The sequence below is a fragment of the Chiloscyllium plagiosum genome, chromosome 19, assembly GCF_004010195.1.
Source record: "Chiloscyllium plagiosum isolate BGI_BamShark_2017 chromosome 19, ASM401019v2, whole genome shotgun sequence".
Lineage (NCBI taxonomy): Eukaryota > Metazoa > Chordata > Chondrichthyes > Orectolobiformes > Hemiscylliidae > Chiloscyllium > Chiloscyllium plagiosum.
The window spans coordinates 46,030,322-46,046,109 of record NC_057728.1 but is presented as its reverse complement, the minus strand read 5'-3'; the positions used below and the strand labels follow the sequence as shown (position 1 = coordinate 46,046,109).

Below are 15,788 nucleotides of genomic sequence, written 5' to 3'. Positions count from 1 at the left end.
TGGACTCAGCAAATGGCTCTATGCAGCACACAAACAAGGCAGGAGAGAGAGGGCAGCCCTGCCTGACTGGAGAGGAATGCAGTGGTGTTTGTCGAGGTTCGTCCCGAGCAGCGCTGTGACGTGGGACTCCGTGCTCTACGGCCTGTTCCCTGGGACGCACACCGAGACGAACATCAACTGCGCCTGGAGGATCATCAACTCGGTGAAGGACGCTCTCTGGGTGGTCTGAAACCTGCTGATCTTCCAGCTGAAGGAGTTGACCCTGACTGAGAGTTGCAGACTGGCACATTCTAAGGTCCAGGACTACGTGTTGAGGGACACGCTGAAGCTTGGGGCAACTGCCGCCAAGGCGCGGTGGGGAAAGACCACTGTGTAACATCTGCCTGCCTAAGAAGAACAGGGGGCCCACGCAGTCATTTGGGCTCCGCTGGCGCCTCAGCTCAATGTAATCGCACCAACCTGTGAATAGGAATGATTACCCTGTTTCGATACGCAAAGAAATGGAATGTTTACAGAAGGATGGCATGTCCAGCTGTATAGATCAAATATATATGAATAAAGTATATTTTTGAAATAAAAAAAACAAGTCCACACCGGCCCTCTGACGGGTATCCCACCTAGACCCATTCCCTTAACCTATTACTTTACATTTCTCCTGACTAATACAAATAACCTACACATCACTGAACACTATGGGCAATGTAGCATGGCCAATTCACCTAACCTATATGTCTTTGGACTGGAGGAGGAAACCGAAGCACCCAGTGGACGCCCATGCAGACACGGGGAGAATGTGTAATCTCCATACAGACAGTTACCCAAGGCTGTAATAACACCCGGCTCTTTGGCGTTGTGAGACAGCAGTGCTAGGAAGTCTAGATCAATCTTTGAGCTTCAAGTAGAAAGAATATGAGCAGCTAGGGGCTAAATTAAAAGCAGAGTAAAAAAAAATGTAATAATCTCCAGATTACTACCTGAGTAACTGGGCTGATTGACACAAGGTCAACAAGATTAAAGAGATAAACACACAGACTCAAAGATTGGTGTGGGAAAAATGGATTTGAATTAATGAGAAATTGGCACCAGTACTGGGGAAGGAGAGAGCTGTTTCAGTGCTGGATCAGAGTCCTAGTGAATCGCATAACTAGAGCTGTGAATAGCCCTATTTGTGGATATTTAAACTAAATAGTTTACTGGGTGGGTTTAGCTGCATGTAAAAGTATAAAGTCAACAGTAAAGGGGAAGTTAGGATTGTAGGTTAGCGATGGGGTTGATTGTTACCTAAAGTAAAAGGAAGGGACAGAATGTGTGAATGTCATATTATACCAAAGAACCATAAGTGTTGGGGAAAATCAAAAATCTGAAAACATGAAGGCTTTGTATCTTAATGCATGAAGTATGTGGAATAAGGTAGACAAGCTGAAAGCACCAATTTCAGCCATTAGCACTGCACTTTCACAGCACCAGGGGCCCAAGTTCAATTCCAGCTTTGTGTAACTGTCTATGCCATTTACATGTTCTCCTGTGTTTGTTTGGGCTTACCCTCTTAGTCCAAAGATGTACAGGTTAGGTGGATTGGCCGAACTAAATTGCCCATAGTGTCCAGGGGTGTGCAGACTAGGTGGGGTAGCTACAGTAAATGTGGGATGATAGGGTTAGGATGGGGGTGAGATGCTCTTTGGAGGATTGGGATGGACCCGATTGGCCAAATGGCTCTTGTCTATATTGTAGGGATTCATAGCCATTATAGAGACATAGTTACAAAGAGATCAAATCTGGGAACTTCACTATTCGGGATACTTGACCGTTTGGAGTGACCGGGATGGAAAAGGTGGTAGGGTAGTTCTGTTAATGAGAAATGCAATGTTGTGAGAGATGATCTAGGCTCAGATGATGTTGGGGTCATTTGGGAAGAGGTGATAAAAACAGCAAGGGAAAGAAATCATTGGTAAGAATAATGTACAGACAACCCCCAACCAAACATAGCCTTTCTGTGGGAAGGATAGCTATGGCAACAAATTCATAGAATGCATTAAGGATAGTTTCCTAGAGCAATATGTCATGGAGTCAAATAGGGAGCAGGCTATCTGAGATCTGATAATGGGTAATGAGTCAGATTACCTCTCAATGAAAAATCACCTAGGAAGTAGTGATCATAGTATGATTGAATTTAAGAGGTGGGATTGGTATTTTTGCTGGTATGTTTGTCCAGAGATCCAGCTAATGCTCTGGGGACACAGTTTCCAATCTCTCCACGACTGATGGAGGAATTTGGATTCAATAAAAAGCTGGAATTAAGAGTCTAATGATGACCATGAATCTATTGTTGATTGAAACCCCATCTGGCTACTACTGTCTTTTAGGGATGGAACCTGCCATCCTTAACTGGTCTGGCCTACATGTGATGCCGGAGCCACAGCAATATGGCTGACTCTTAGTGGCCCTCTGAAGAATTAAGGATGGACAATAACTACTGGCCTACCCAGCGACACTCGCATCCCATGAATTTAATATATATAAAGTTTCAGTTCAAGAGAGAGAAAGTGGATGCTTGGTTATGATTTTTCAAAAATTGTTAGATTCTGTGCAAGTACCGGAGGATTGGAAACATGCTAATGTGACATCCCGATTCAAAAAAGGGGGAAGCAAAAAATGGTTAATTATTGGCTGATTAGCTGGAAATCAAATGTTGGAAAGGTATTGGAATCAATTATTTAAAATGCAATAGCAGTATATTTCAAAAGTCATAATCTAATCAAGCAGAATCAGCATGGTTTTGTGAAAGGGAAATCATATCTAATTAAATTATGTTGAGCTTTCAGAGACATCTCAGCCAGAATGGATAGAGGGGGACAGTAGATGTATTCTATTTGGATTTCCAGAAGGCATTTAACAAGGTACCTCACAAAATTTTGAATCATAAGATAAGAGAACATGGTGTTGGAGGCATGGATACATAATTGGCTATTAGGCAGGAAACAGTGAGTGAGGATAAAGGTTCCTTTTTCAGGTCAACGAGCTGTGGTTAGGGGTTCCACGGCAATCAATGCTGGGACCATAACTATTTCCAATATATATTAATCACTTGGTGGAAGGAAGTGAATGTACTATTGCCAAATTTGCAGATGACACAAAGATAGTAGAAATTGTGAGGGGGAATGCAAGCAGTTTGGAGAGATATTGATAGTTTAAATGAATGTGTAAAAAGTTAGCAAAAGGAATATCATGTAGAAAAATACAAAGTTGTTCATTTTGGAAGTGTGAATAAAAGAACAGACTATTATTTAAATTGAGAAAGGAATTTGTACATGATACGCAGAAAACTAGACACAGGTGCAGCAGGTAATCTGGAAGGCTAATGGAATGTTAGCCTTTAGTTCAAGGGGGTTTGAGTATAATAGTAGGGAAGTCTTATTGCAACTGTGCAAGTCTTTGGTGAAGTCACATCTGAAGTACTGCAAGCAATTTTGATCACCTTATTCAAAGAAAGATATAAATTCATTGAAGGCAATTCTGAGAAGGTTCACTAAGATCATTGATCCCTGGTATGGAGGGATTGTCCTTTGAACAAAGGATAAAAAGGTTAGGGCTCTACTCATGGGAGTTTAGAATGAAAGACGATCTCATTGCAACATTTCAATTCTTAAGAGGCTTGACAGAGTAAATGCTGAGAGGAAGTTTCCCCTTATGGGAGAGTCCAGGACCAGAGGGCATTGTTAGGAATAAAGGGTCACCAATTTAAGACTGAGATGAGGAGGAATTTTGTCTCTGACGGTTGTGGGTATTTATTTGTAACTCATTATCACAGAATTGTTCAGGCAGCGTCCTTGTGTATATTTAAGGCAGAGATAGATAGATACTTGATTAGTAGGAGAATCGAGGATTCCACAGAAAGGACAAGAAAGCAGAAGTGAGGCAAGTAGGTTCAACCATGATCCAGTTGAATGATAGAACAGGTTCAAGGGGCTGAATGGCCTACTGTTGTTCTTATTTCTTATTGTCTTATTAACTATTTTACTTCCTAACATCCTGTTCAAATATGCAACTCCACATTGTTGCACAATCTGGAGGCAACGTGCAAGAGGTTTGCTAAGGATGCTTGTCACACAGTGGTAGTGTACTATGATCTCTGAACCAGAAGGCCTTGTTTCAAGTCCCATCTGCTCCACTGTTGTATGATAACATTTTCGAACAGGTTTTAAAACAAATATCTATAATGAATTTATTTAATTCACTAACCTTCGGTCAATCTTATGGATCATGCATCCCTAAAAAAAAATCTTGAGCAAGAGGCAGCAGCAAAGGAATCATGAAGCTGATTAATTTACTGACTCTAAAATAAATGAAATAGTGTCTGCTGTAATGAGATCTCACCTGTTTCAAAATAACCACAAATATTCCTCAAGAATAACAAAATAATTTAAATAAGACATACTATTTCAGTTCAAAAGTTCACTTAATCTGTCCTAATTAACAATTTGATTGTAACTGACATAGAGATATGCAACACATTTATTGCTGGGCTAGGTTTTGTTCCCAAATTTTCAGAGCTGAGTGCTTACTTCCAAGTTCGCTTTTACATTCTCTCAATTCTCCCAACAAAGTGGGGGAAGGCTGTCTCTTTTGACTTCATCACAATTCAATGGCTTGCCAATAGAACCATGTAACTCTCCAACCCTGAGGCTTTGGACACCAGAAACCATCTCCAGCTATTTTTAAAAATAAGTAGGGAGCATTCTGGCTTAATCAGTCAGCATCCTTTGAATGTCATTGGTTCATTCTGAACTTGAACAACTGTAAGACCAATATTTGACAAATTGGTTCATTTGGCTTTGATATTTTTAATCTTTGGGTGGCTCAGTAGCATAATTGAACCTTGATCTCCATATTTAAAAGAAATTGCCTCCAACACTAAAATAGATGCTGTCCACGTGGAGGTATAAAAAAATGGCAGATATGTAACATGGAATATGAATAATATGGAATATTTTTAACTACCAAATCATCCATTTCCATCAAGTTAGTGGAGTTAAATTCCATCTGCCAATACCCACCTCTGATACTGTTCGGTGGAAATTGACAATATTTGTATTCTTGAATAATACATACATTTTTAAGGTAGTTTGAGATCAAGTGTTTTCTTAAAGTTAGAAAATATCATTACCAGTTAATGAAAACAATAATAACTCATGAAAATGCTGGAAATACACAGGGTCCGTAATGAGAAACACAGTTAACATTTCAGGCTTGTAACGTTTCATCAGAATTTGGTTAGCAATGATGTTAATAAGAAAGGTTAGCATTATATTAGGCTTAATGAGGGAAACCTTTACAGAAATATATGGAAAGATTGGGGTGAGTGTCATTAACTAGGTTATTCTGTGGAAGAGCTGGCACAGTCTCAATGGATCAAATGGCTCCAAGTGTTGTCCTGTTCTACTATTCTCAACGTATAGTTGTCCCAAAATGTTTCACAGCCTTTGCTATATGCTTTAGCTCAATGGAGTTCTTTATTAGCATGTGAACTGTATCTTTGCCCACAGAACTCTGATGAAATTGTTGTCAAAGATAGTTCTTGCATCATGAAACTTGCAAAATTAACCAAGGTATAATTTCTTTCATGCTGTGTTTTGAAAAGGCAACCAAATGTTTAAAATCGTCATGACAAACAATTTTTTTGTATTGTGTCAAAATTTCAGCCAATCAGTAAACGAGAAGTGCTGTAACTCCCAGAATACACTGCCACACTCCCAGGTTGTAGTTTAAACCTATCACCATTCTATTCAAAACAAACAACAGGCAAATGATTGGCAGCAATACAAACCAGCTGTGGCAGTATTCCAGGATTTCCTGACAGGATCAACTGTTAAACCTTTGCTGATGTTTCCATGGAACTGTGGTGAAAGAAAGCTCGAGATGAATTGTCATTGTGACATAAAGATCCCAGACGATGTTCAGGTTAAAAGTTATGATCACACTGAAATGACATTAAAATGTCTAACCTTACTTTCTTAATTAATTTTATGTGAGGAAATATTTTAATAACTGTAAAGTCTGTGCAATCACTCAGGCTATGTGGTGAAAATGATTGTCATACAAGTTTAAAGTTTTACTGTCAGTCTGGGGACTGCCAGCAAGAGAACATTCAGCAGATCTTCAAGTTCTGTCATGTAAAATCTTCTCCCCAACTCCTGATGGACTCTTCTGTTGAAGGCAAGCAGCTTGTCAAAAATATTTAGCAGTTCCCAGGTCAGAAGATCAGCTGTGGTCAGTTGTACATTTTTGTGACAAGTGAAGGATGCCTAAGATATCTTGCATTTGCCGACACATGGAAACTTTGATTCTTTGCTTTCAAGGCTCAGTTTCTATACAGTTCAGATTCTACAAAATGGCATAAGGTACTAAGATATTTGTTGAAGTAACATGGGAATTAGTGAAGAAGCATCCACCGAAGCATTATTGAGTGGGTAATATATTACGATGGGAAGTAAAAGCAGAAATGATAGAAGCACCAAGCAAGAAGGAAAATACATGTAAACAAATGAAAAGCTTTAGAGATGACACTGAAAGCAAATATTAAAGAGACAAGGAGTTTGGAAAGGAGAAAGATAATGTGAGTGTAAAATAATGACGGGGGAGAAGAATTTTGAAAGACTATGATGAGGTTAAAAAGGTAATTATTGAAACTGTGATGATGTTTTAAATGTCTGGGTGATGCAATGTGGAACATATTATAGAAGAAATGTTGCAAATATGATATATTTCAGTTATCAATGTACAGTACCATAAAACAGCATATCTTCTGACTCGTATCAACAATATTCAGCAGGAAATTCGAAGTATAATGCAATTGTTCTAGGAATCATAGAATCCCTCGTGTGGAAGCAGGCCATTTGGCTCATCGGGTCCCCACCGACCCTCCAATTAGCATGCTTCAGAGAACCACCCCCCCCCGACCTATCCCTGTAACCCTGCATTTCCCATGACCAACCCACCTACCCTACACATCTCTGCATGGTGGGGGAATACCCAAACAGGTATGAAACGAATGTACAAACTCCACACAGACAATTACCCGAATGTGGAATTGAACTCAGGTCCTGGCAGCATGGCTAATCGTGCCACCCCAAGAAATGTTATTTGCTTTCAAATCCAAAGAATGCTCGGTGGCTGCATGAGAAACAATTTATGTCCTTTTTTCTCAACAAAATAAAATATAAACATGTCTGAAAGGATTCATTGCTATAATAGTTTACAAGTTAGGTTAGTTTAAAAAAAAATGATACCATGCCAATCGGTTTAGTGTATTTAATTCTGCTCCATACCTTGTGATTTAATGTTTTAATTGCTGAACAAATCCATGCTAATTGTGTCAAATCCAATAGGGAAACTGCAAATGTCTGATCATTATGCCTAAAGTAGTATTATCTTTAAAATAAGCGCATCAATAGACGTATTTCCAATTGAACAATACCAGACAAGATTTGTTGAGACACAACAAGCATCTTTTTTTTATGCTATGAAACCACAGACATGTTTGGAAAATACGAGGTTCGGAAATGGAGGTCTACAAAACTGTCAAAAAATATCATGTTAATTTTACCAGGTAAGAGTTTGGAAAAGAAAATAGTTTTAACAAAATTTAATAAATTTAAGAAAATCGTTTCTTTGTCTAAAATGTACCAAGTTTCCTTATTTAAGTTATTGTTGCCTCTTTGTTTCTGATATTCTGAAAATGCATAAGTAACAAACTGATCACGCTGCATTTTTAAAAATTATGTATTCTCTCCAAATAAAGTTTCTCCCTTAAAGAAATTGTTACATGATCATCAAACTAGAAACCAATTTTTTTGTCTTTTTAAAATACTATATTTTTATACAGAAATGATAAAAATTGTGAATTTAATTTGTTAGTTGAATCCATTTAATTGCACTAATGGCTTTTAGAATTAAAAAGTTAAACAATTCAGTAAGTTAAATTATGCAAAGTTAATAACAGAAGAATAACAAGGAGATTTTAATACTGAAACAGTTATGTTGTAAAATAATTTAGTTGTTGTAAGTCATTGTAACAACGTGAGCTAGATGGACCTCATAAAACATGAGTTCGTTGATTGGACCAGATTCCAACCAAGGAATCCCAGCTGACAGATGTAAACAGGAGTGTCAGAGGTTCTGATCACTCTGACAGCTGGCTCTGAGGGAGCTGGACCGGTGTCAAGTACTATGCATGTGTAAATAAAATGTGACTTGGTGTCAGGATACCAGCCTTTGTGCAGTTATTTCAGTTGTTATTCCAAATTAATGATTGGCTATTAAACTAGTGAAAAGAAGTACAAAACTTTGGAAAGGCGCAGACGGAAAAAAGGAAATGTTTTAGGGAATTTATTTTACATTCTAGGAGCTGTGTTTTCAGAAATGAGTCAAGGAAACACTAAAGTTGTAAAAGTGTAATTAATGTCCAAAGGAGTCAAGGAATAGCATGGAAAATATAAACAACAATAGTTAGGTATTCTTCATATATATTAGAAGCAAGAGAAAGCTGTAGAGGGATATTTGACCATTTACCAGTGGCACAGGGAGATAGCGGAATTGTTAAGTCAATATTTTTTGACAGCCTTTGCTGCTGACAAAAGGGAAAAGATGTTTGAACTGAGAGAGTAATATTGAAGAAGGAATAGATGGGAAACTCTTAGAATCACGAAGGAAAATATAATTCATAGGTTGAAGAAATTTGTGATACGCAAGGCTCCAGATGTGAATAATTTTCATCTGGATGCTCACAATATTGCAAATCCCTTTGATATTTTTCCCAACACATTGGATTCAGGTGTTATCCCGACAGAACAGAAAATAGCCAGTGTGGCCCTTCTTCACATAGACAAGGAATTCATTCTCAAGTTATGGATCTGTGGACTTTACTTCAATTATGGGGTCAATAGTGATAAAATACTTTTCTGACTTTTGATGAGAAATAACCTAATGATCTGAAAGGACTGGAAGTGAATAGAGAGAGATCCAGCATGAACAGAAAGGGCTATGGGGAGAAGGCAGGTCTGTAGGATTAATTTTAGATTGTATTGGCAAAAAGCCAAGCATAGTCACAATGGGCCAGATGGCTTCCTTCTGTAATGTGAACAATTGTGCTTCTGTGATTCAGAAGGGTTAGGCTATGTTTAATCAAATTCATTGGACTTTGAGCGGATGATACAAATCCAATCAATATCAGACAGTGGATGATATCTACCCAGACTTAGAAAGCTTTATGACACTATTCACATAATATATTAAGCTATACAGCACCACACATGGACAAATAAAATAGTTCTAAGTTGGCTTGGTCTGCAGCTTGGAGGTAGAATTTAAAAACTGATTCTGCTGAGAGTGGAATTATACTGACGTCAGATTGTCAAAGGATCTCCTTAGCCGTATGTGTAGAGATACTGAAAAGATTCTGAGGATATTGTCCAAAGTACTTAAATGTGCAAATGGCATTAACTTAAATGCAATGATCAAATATGCTATTCCAAATATGATCATCAAAAGAGACTCCAGTAGATTGGAACTATGGATAAAGAGTTAATTCGCGTGCAATCAAAAACCAATATAACAAAAGAAAACTTGACCCATTTATAACTTTATCACTGTCTTTGGAAATAAAGCTGCAGAATTTTACCTTCAATTCCAAAGTGGTAATGCGGAGGCGCAGGTTAGCTGTCTGTTACAGAATTCACCTGGCATTCATTTAATTGAAAATTATTGATTTAAAATTGCGTGGGTTCTGAAAAAGTCTTGTGGTTTGCTTCACCAGATGAATACCCATATGCAGTGAAGGCACCACTTTCCTTCAGGGAGTCCAGACAAATAAACATCTGCAGTTGAAGCAGGTTTAGAAGCTTGGGGGCAACAAGACTCAAGAAAGTAAGTACAATTTAGTTTCCACTTCAAGTACTTTATTGTATCCTTTGTGCTTTCTGCTTTTCTATATGTTAGCCCACATAAAGCCAAATATCTGAAAGTTTATCAATGAATATGTATGCTAAAAAGTTTTTTGTGTAAGACTTGCATATACAGTCTGGATTACATGTTTACTTTGTATATAATGCAACTGTAATCTTGATGTGAAGGCTTCAGCAGAGTACCAGCTGATCTTCAGAGTGTAAGATCTTTTTACGCTAAGACTTTGCAATGTCATGATGACATCCAATTTTAATAACAGTTTTGTACCTTTCTGAGATTTGTGCAATAAAACAACATCCTTTCTTCTATAAACTGCTTCACTTCAATGATGTTTAAAGTTAAATAGCAATACTTGAGGTAACTGCAGGAAGGTGGAGTTGATTGCAGTATATGAAAATTCTCCACTGTATAAATTGAAGAACTGCGATGCTATGTCATTCCATAGCATCACTTCTGGTGAAAGTATGTAATTGCAAATTGACAGCCTAGAAAATTTCCATCTTGACATAGGAATTTACTGGAGAATAAACTGACACAAAACCGTGACACAAGTATGACAGCAATGTAAGTTTTAGTAAATGGGAAGTACATGGAAGCATAAGATTTTTAGTAGTATACATAAAGCCTTCATTATGCATTAATTGTTGTGTTTCTTCTTACCATTTCTGTTCCTGTGGAATATCTGCTGTATACATGTGTCGGGGACGTACACAAAAAATATTACAGAGAATTGAACAATGTGTTTGAACATTTCTCAATGTATAAAAATATTTCCCACATGACTTGCCTTAAATGGTGCAAATATAGAGGCCCAAAGGTTTTGGTGGCCAGATCATCATCGACCAGAAAATAATGACTGGCTGACTTCCATTGGAACTACTTGTGAAATATTGAACTTCCCAAGGCCCTCCATTAAAATCTCTGACATGGAGCTCGAGTCAGAGACTTTGAGCAGTCCTGATGTGCTTATCTGGTAGTTACCCAGGGCAATGGCAGCACATACGTGGAAACACACAACCTGTAAATTCTCTTCCAAACCACTCACAATCCTACTTTGAAATATATCACTATTCCTTCATTGTCACTGGATCAAAATCTTGTAACCCCTTCCTCAAGTCATTGTGAGTATCCCTACATCAAATTGATTTCAGAGTACAAGAAAGCAGCCCACCAGCCCCTTCTGGAGGGTAATTGTGGATGAACAATAAACATTGGACCAGCGAGTGACAGCTACATCCCATGACTAAATTTTTTTTAAAAGGCTAGACAGTGAACTCCAAATCTAAGTCCTGGCTAACTACACAGCTGACATCCCAATCGCTCCACTAACCCCTTAAACACTCAATCAGAGCTACTGTTTAACTTCACCTGAACCCAACCCCACCCGAATTAGCCCCCACACCACACCTGCCACCTCACCCACCCTATTCACCTACATTACTTACTCCACCTGTTCACTCTCTCATCCACTCACCCTTTCACCAATATTCACACTGGACCTTTAAAGTTTTCATATCCCCTTCTGAAGGCATTTGTTGTAGTATGTCTTGCCTTCCCATTCCTCGTCCCTACACAGCCACAGAGTTCTTCTAAGGATCCATGCATCTCATTTTGTGGAAAAGCCAGACTTGCAAAATTGCAAAAGAGGAGCATTGAATCGTGGGAACATTTAAGTGGAGTGTCAATCCAACCATGATTGTTGCTCCTTGGAAGATCCAAGCCATAATTTCAAGAAGACGATTCTTCCAGAATATCCATGAATAGATCCAAATTAAGGCCCATTAATGGATGTGGAATATATTCTAGAACACTTTGTAATGCTAATTCACTACTTTATCCATGAGTGCATATTTGTGGTATATGACTTCAGGCTGCTGCACTCCTTTACTAAGACAAAGCCAAGAATGTTTTGCTTTCAATTAACTGATGATTGTTAAATTCAGCCTGGTAGTGGACAGAATCACTGTCTCCATGTAAAATGCGATATTATGATTTCCAGAGTTACTAATCTTTTTTATCCATATCTTTACTCAACCTGTTCCGATACATTATGACACGTCTCTAGAGCAGGTAGGCTTTGAACACAGGCCTTCTGACCCTAAGGTAGGGACACAACCACTGTGCCACAGGAGATCTTAAGAAGAAACCCATTGACTGGGATTTGATCTGTAGTTGCTGCAGCGACAACACAGGCTAGACTACAATCATGTGTGACACTGAGGCTGTACAAATCTTTATATTTCTTTGCAAACTGCTGCTTCAAAACCACCTATAAAATTGAAGTAAATAAAATCTGCCTGTGGCAATACGGTGGAATACAAATATATCTCAAACAGAGCCTAGGCTTCACATGTAAAAGCATATTCTTTGAAAGGATGTTGGAAATGTCATTTAGAAGACAAGCCTTTGCTCCAAATTATCTGGATTACAAAACTCATTTTATACTTGCTGATTCAAGCACCACTTAAAAATTGTCATTTGTGCAGTTCTATAATTTGATTTTTTTTGGCAAAGTGCAGTGTGAACATTTTTTTTGCAGGATGAATAATATCACCATATATGCAACTATCCTTTTATGTCCTGTGTGGTTAATGAAAGAAAAGTCCTTTTTGACATTTGCCACTTGAAAACATATTTGAGTTCATTTCTAATGCTGCAGGGCATTTGTTATTCCATTTATATTAGGTAATTTACTCCAATACACACAAGTGGTATTGCCATTGCTGCATTGAGCAAGTGATAATTTATATTTATATCAAGTGGCATTAACATGTATCAGCATGTACAATTGTCCAAAAAGTGTCCATCTAGAAATGCTTGAAAATTTCATTGTTAGTAGAGAAAGATCATGACTGTTTTGGTTTGAAATGGTCCAGCATGTGGCTATGTTTTATGAGAACCGTTGTGCTCAATGAAACAATATGATATTTTAACCTTGGATAATATCAACTGAAGCAACATATTTTCAGAATATATTATTCGAGGGTCTTTTAAACTTAACAAGTTCAAAAGATGAGTGCATTGAATCAGTTTCTATCAGTTTCTATGCACGTTCATCTGCAGTGCACCTTTTTAAAAATCCAAGACGGCCACAGGGTGTGTGGAAGATGTAGCCAAATTGGATGAGGGTGCTCTAGTCACTGCCAGAGTTCAACTTCTCCAACACCAGGCATGTGGTTAGGTCATCAGTTCTGACCAAGCTCATGGCTGGAGCAATACCATAACAGCTGCTTGCATCAAAGTGAGACTCCTGTTTCTGCCGAAAAGAGAAGAGCTCCTGCTACTGCACAACAGCAGACTCTATGTCAATTCAAAATATCTGTGCAGAGTACCAATTGTGTAGCTCTCTGCACTGGCTTTCCTTTGGAACTGACAGGAAAAGTTAGTGAGGAGAGAGTGCAGACTACAGATGCTGAAGATTGGCATCGAGAGTGTGGTGCTGGAAAAGCACAGCAGGTCAGGTAGCATCCAAGGAGCAGGCCAATCGATGTTTCAGGCAAACACCCTTCATCAGATATGAAGCTGTGAGTCGAGGGGGTGCTAAGATAAATGGGAGGGGAGCTGGAGGGATGGTAGCTGAGGGTGCGGTAGGTAGATGGAGGTTGGAGGTAATGGTGATCGGTTGGAGAGGAGGGTGGAGCAGATAGGTGGGAAGGAAGATGGAACAGTTAAAGACCTGGATTATTATCACCTGCATGTCTAATGTAAACATATTCATTTAAATTTTGTAGCACCAAAATTTGAACGTGCTATTGTAGATCTTCCAAACTTGACAGACTGCTTTAAAAATGTGGTTTGACGGTCAAGACCTATTATGTAAGACAGCACTATGATCAAACTGAGCAGGAACAATTTGTTCAGCGTCCGATCATGGGGGTCAGTTAGCTCACTTGGCTGGATGACTAGAATTTGGTGGAGAATAAAGCCAACAATGCAGATTAAACTCTTTTAATGGCTGTGGCAAATCATGGAGCCCAGCCTCCTCACCCTACCTGATGCATGTGGAGTCGTTACCCTCATGCTATACAGAGCTAATTGTCCCACTCTAATGGAGCGAGAATCCCATGGACATTTATGAACTGTTGCTCCTTACCATTTCATCCATGGACATCATGTCTGATTTCAAAATTCTGTACTTTGCAAGGTAAAATGTCTGATACCTAATTGAATGATAGAACAGGTAATGGGCATATTCAGAGGGTGTGAATTGGTTGTATATCAATGTGTGGAGCTCATCAGGGAGAGTTTTATATATTGTGGCTTTCTAAATGTGTGAGACTTTCTGATGGTTAATAAATGTGTGACTAGCCTAAATGATGCTTCTTGAGTTTGGTACTTCTCAGTAATGTCTGTCTTAGTAAAATTGGACTGCTGTCAGTTTAAAACAAATCTTGCTGTGAGGTACTGAAAGGGTGAGGAGGCAGCAATCAGGCATCTTTATTATACATGCAAATAACTTTTTTTTTGTGGGGTTGTGGCGGTGAATTTGAGCACATCATCATAATTGGGCTTAAAGTAGAATCCAAAATTGCAAGTAGGGTTTCTGGAAACCTTTGGTGTAGACTGGATTTTTTTGTAAGGCAGAATGGATCAAGTGTCACTTTGCAATTGCAATCTTTGTTGGAAAATGTGAGCCCCACTAAAATTAGTCAAAACAGATGCTGCAGCTTGTAAAACTGAAATAGAGGAATTGAGCAGTCTAATTGGACAGCTGTATTGACTGGGCGCCCAAACAAAACCACAAAGTATATTATTGCCATACAGCAAGTGTAACAAAGGTTCACCATGCTTGTACATGGAATGGTGGGACTATCCTATGATCGATTATGTAAACTGGGCCTTATGCAAACTGTACAGTTGGGAAGAATGCAGGATGATTTCATTGTTAGCACTGCTGCCTCACAGTGCCAGAGACATTGGTTCAAATTCCACTCTCTATGCAAACTCCACAAAATCGCCATTCTCTCTGCGTCTGTGTGAGTTTCCTCCCACAGTCCAAAGATGTGCAAGTTAGATGGATTAGCCATGAAAAATTTCCCATATTGTTCAGGGATGTGCAAACTGGGTGGATTAGCCATGATAAATGCACGGTTATAGCGGTCTTGCAGGGCGGTGGGTCTGGGTGAGATGCACTTTCGAGGGTTGGTGTGGACTTGATGGGCCAAATGTCCTGCTTCTACACTGTAGGGATTCTAGGAATATATCTAAAAAGATAGATAAGGTAGATGCAGATATGATATTCCCCTGGTTGGGGAGAATAGAATCAGGGGCTCAATGCTAAAAATAACTCGGATGCCAATTAGGACCAAACATTTTACTTACTCAGAGGGTTGTAAATTTTGGAATCCTCTACCTAAAAGGATGTGGTAGTTCAATCTTTGAGAATGTCTAAGGTTGAAATAAATGGTGTCTGATTACCATGGTATAAAGGATTATGGGGATATTGTGGGGAAAAGACATTGAAGTGTTTGATTGATGATGACCATGTTAAACGGTGGAGCAGGTTTAACAAGTTGAATGGCCAATTTTGAAGTATTAGAACAGGATACAATTATGAAAGCCTACAAGGTGGAAAATATAATTTACTTGAGCAAATGATCACTGAGAAAATTTTAAAAGTAGCATCATGTATTAAAATTTCCATCATTGGCAGATGTCAAGAACATGAAATGTATTGTTTTTATTGATGCTTCCTTTACAAATTCTGAAAGCTGAAAGGTTTGTAATTTTCCTGGTGGGAAAGAGAGATAAATGATGCCCTTTAGCCTGGGAAGCTAAAAGTATCAGAAGAGTAAAGTGTACCTTAGTGGTGGAAACTCTCACACTTG

At 38.6% G+C, this 15,788-nt stretch overlaps 1 protein-coding gene across 7 annotated transcripts in view; it reads left to right on the top strand.

Annotated features, from left to right (window-relative positions):
- mgat4c (mgat4 family member C) overlaps nucleotides 1–15,788 on the top strand; it is a 429,982-nt gene that overhangs the window by 285,741 nt on the left and 128,453 nt on the right. For all 7 annotated transcript variants that reach the window (XM_043709714.1, XM_043709716.1, XM_043709712.1 and 4 more), the window contains one exon: nucleotides 9,812–9,921. The gene's annotated coding sequence lies outside the window, so the exon portion shown is untranslated. The remainder of the gene's footprint in view (nucleotides 1–9,811; nucleotides 9,922–15,788) is intronic.